This window comes from Bubalus bubalis, chromosome 8 (assembly GCF_019923935.1).
Source record: "Bubalus bubalis isolate 160015118507 breed Murrah chromosome 8, NDDB_SH_1, whole genome shotgun sequence".
NCBI classification, from domain to species: Eukaryota; Metazoa; Chordata; class Mammalia; order Artiodactyla; family Bovidae; genus Bubalus; species Bubalus bubalis.
The window spans coordinates 40,378,449-40,382,870 of NC_059164.1; positions in this window are offsets into that span (position 1 = coordinate 40,378,449).

Consider the following 4,422-nt stretch of genomic DNA (forward strand, 5'->3'; position numbering starts at 1 on the left):
AGGAGACAGAGGTACAATCAAGGTGAAATTGAAGAAAATTTAATAAACAGTCTATTTATAAAGGTGTGTGTAGCAGAAAGAAACTAACAAGGGATGGCAAAGCATCCAAAAACTAACTAAAATAGGAAGGAGTTATCCCCTCTAGCCCTCCGGGAACAGGGGTCAGGGTTGAGGTGAGAACCCGGTGAGAGCTCTGTCTGGGGAAGAGAGACTGCAGTTGAGCTGTGGTTGGACGAATACAACCATTGCCACGCCATAACTTGACAGGGGGAAGCAGGGAATAAACCCCCCAATCTCTCTCTTCTCCCCTTCTCTGATCATCCATCTGCTGGCAACTTCCCTTGATCAAACCCAACCCAAATTCAGAAAGGAGTCCCAGTGATGCCCTCTGTAGAGATGTAGAGCAGGATGAAGAGAAGTGAAAGATACGAAGAGGCAGTTGGAGAACATTGGCCACAAAGTGAAAGCTTTTAACCAAACATTTGTTCAGTAAATTGTTTTTCAAATATTAAATAAAAACACAATATAACAGGGAAGCCATTATTCTATATGATACTATGATAGTGGATACATTTCATTATACATTTGTCAAATTCCATGTATAACAATACCAGTGAACCCTAATGTGTACTACAGACTATAGTGAATAATAATGTAACAATATTGACTCACCAACTGTAACAAATAGACCATACTAATGTAAGATGTTAAAAATAGTGGAAGCTAGTGGGGGTAAGGGGTTTAAGGGAATTCTGTATATTTTTTGCTCAATATTTTGTAAATCTAGGATGGTCCCCAAAAAAAAGTCTATAAATTTTTTTAAAGTGCCCTTTTCACTACTCATATCTTCTGAAAATGTCTCATCATTGCCCCAATTCCACCATGCTGTCACATCCATGCAAATGAGGTGACAGTGAGATAACCACCCTATGACATTGAGTAACAGGTTAATTACCAAGATTAGGGAAGTGGAAATACATCTGCTGCGGCTGCTAAGTCGCTTCAGTCATGTCCGACTCTGTGCAACCCCATAGACAGCAGCCCACTAGGCTCCTCTGTCCCTGGGACTCTCCAGGCAAGAACACTGGAGTGGGTTGCCATTTCCTTCTCCAATGCATGAAAGAGAAAAGTGAAAGCGAAGTCGTTCAGTCATGCCCGACTCTTAGTGACCCCATGGACTGCAGCCTACCAGGCTCCTCCGTCCGTGGGATTTTCCAGGCAAGAGTACTGGAGTGGGGTGCCGTTGCCTTCTCAGGGAAATACATCTGCTGCTGCTGCTGCTGCTGCTGCAAATTGCAAAGAGTTAATGGTGTCTGTTTTCTGAATTCTCCATGTCCCTATTCCTTGTTGTGCTAATTTAGACAGACAAAATTCTCCCCTGCTTCTCAGCAAAAGCTCTTAGTAAGGTATTCCAAATCATCATTTCTCTTGTAATGATTAACTTTTCACTTAAAGCTAAGACAACTCTGTTTTCATAGTAATTTGTATGTGAAAGTTCTTTGCCCTTTGAAGAGACTGAAGACATAATTTGGAAAGGTTTTCATGGCATGATAATTACCATAGATACCCCCTGCTGATAATTCTTCACTAAGTAGAAAATAAAGGTGAAAGAGAAAATAAAATATACTTTAGGTCCACAAAGAACCTGACACACTGAAATACATTCTATTTGGAACCTTACATCAGATGTTTAAAAATCTGGTTTATTTCAGTATGATTTACCATATTCTAATAGTATGTCCTCTGAAGTGCAAGTAATATACTATAATAATGAATTTCTACACATTAGACAATTAATATAACGGTTCCAGAGCCTTATATTTTTTGATGTATGACACACAGAGCCATAGGTACTTGTGATATCCTGTCAGCATTCTCTTAATAAGAGTTTATGTTTTAAGCACAAAATTATAGATTGTATTCAATATTAGATTAGAAAAAAAATCTAGCAAACTATACTTAAAAAAAAAAAAAAAAAGGGACTCCCCTGGTGGTCCAGTGGTTAAGAGTCTGCCTTGAAATACGAGGGATGCAGGTTTGATCCCTGGTTGGGATCCTACGGGCTCAGGGGGAACTAAGCCCAAGCGCTGCAACGAAGATCCCAAGATCCCATGTGCTGCTGCAACTAAGACCCAATGCAGTTAAATCAATCAACAAATATTAAAAAAAAAAAAAAAACCCACACTATCAATATTCCAAAGTCAATAGTGGATAAATGACAATAGAATTCAGAAACAATTCCTGATGCCACTTGCTGAAATCAAACAGGTATGGTTGTAAAGAATAGGTAGCCAGCTCTTTCTTCTCTAGAGCATGGAGTGGCACTATCCTTCCCCACTTGACTTCTCCCCTCTTCACAATTGTCCCCTGATTAAACCCAAACACCCTGCATCCCTGCCTCAGAGGAGAGCTCAAATCAACAGTGTCCTCCAACAGGTCTGACTCTTTTGTCCTCCAGGGTTGTAGGCACTGGAGAGCCACAGAACCCCCCTTTCTTCAAGATGCTGTGATCTAGCGATGACAGCTGAGCTGCTTGGTGCCTCAGAGACCGGCGTAAATGAGGGCGGCTCATACAGTGTATGACTTTGATGATAAGACTAACTTATTCGTCACAGGGCAGCATTTTGAATGTGTTTCCCTGCCTCCTTTTTGTTCACTCATGTGCATAAATGCAAACATTGTTAGGGTGTAAATGCCCCTCTTTCTGGTCTTATCTGCACTGTTTGTGTGCACACTCCAGTCCTGGGAAGACTGAGAAACGGACTATCACACCAAGATACTGAGTGCTTTCTGGTTTGCAGTGGCAGCTGTTGTTTGCTCTGTCTGATGCCTTTCAAAAGCTTTTTTCTCCTCCATATCTATGCCATGACTTTCCCTGAAAAATCTTACACCAAATTCTGAGCTGGCGTGTCTAGCCCTGTGACTTCACAGTAATCCATAGCAGATTAAATCTTCTACAGGATTTTAACACAGAAAAGCAGTGACTCACACTATTGAAAAAAAAAAAAAAAATGGGGGGGGTAGTTTTTTCTTCCTGATACAATTAAAAATTTTTAAAGAATACTTCTCAATACTGCTCAATACAGGATTCACATCCCTTTGGCCAAAGGGAGGCTGTAGTTACACTTGAGCCTTCTAAGAATTATTTACAGAGCCCCTATCATCTAAAGGAAGTATATTTTTTGGCCAGGGATGCATGTTTTGTCAAATTAAGATGAACAACAACATCTTAGTAGGTAGTGGGTTAGCAACTACTTCACAATTTATTCTTGGCAAGATCACCAAGGTTCTGGGGCTCCGTAACACCCTACAAAAACATTTAGGGAAAGAATGCAGGATGCAACAGGAAAACAGATTACAGATCCCTCAAGTGAAGATAAGAATGTTTCTTCCCTTGTAGCCAATGTTTGTATTTGTTCCTGTAGATCTTGAGAAATAACAAAATGACTTTCAGTGGCAGCTTTAAGAAATATATCTACAACTTTATTTTCCCTTGGTAAGGGAAGAGAAAATAAAAGGGGAAAAATTAATCTGTAGATAAAAATGTTGACATAAGAAAATAAGGAAAAATACATATATCTGCTGCATGATCCCTCTTTGATACCTTATAACTAAATTATAAGGCTAACAACCAGCAACAACACACACTATTTAAAAATAGTCAAGTAGGCTAAGAGGGAAAACATGATTTGGTTAATATATATAAATACATGGCACATGTGTGTACACACACACAGATTATCCTCAAAATCTTAGTGAAGTTTTGAGTTTTAATAACTTAAGAAGTATAAGTGCTACAAACTTAAAAAAAAAATACCATTTCAAGACAATTAAGGTTCTTTTCTACTTATTTAGATTTGTGAGTGCTGAATAATATATTTTAAATTCTAACTTCATTTGCCATCATCTGTATATGTAAATAGGTTTCCCAGGTGGCACTAGCTGTGAAGAACCTGCTTGCCGATGCAGGAGACACAGAGACGCTGGCTGGATCCCTGGGTCAGGAAGACCCCTGGAGAACGGCATGGCAACCCACTCCAGTATTCTTGCCTGGAGAGTTCCCATGAACAGAAAAGCCTGGCAGGCTACAGTCCATGGGATCACAAAGAGTTGGACATGACTGAAGCAGCTTCGCACACACATATATGTAAACAGAGCAAAGACGAGAATACACACAGCAGCAAGTCACGAGGCTACAGTAGAGTTTTGTAACTTCTTTCTTCTGCTATCTAGCTCTTGTTCCTTGTATCTCAGCTGGCATTTCTAAGCTGGTTTTGTTCTTTACCTGCTTGGGTGACCTAAATATGACTTCTGAATTATTGCTAGTAGTTACAGCAGCAGAAACAGCAATAGCAGTAATAAAAGGAAGGCCTCAGAATATACAACAGCAACCTCATCACCCCTTGACAATCATTCAGACAT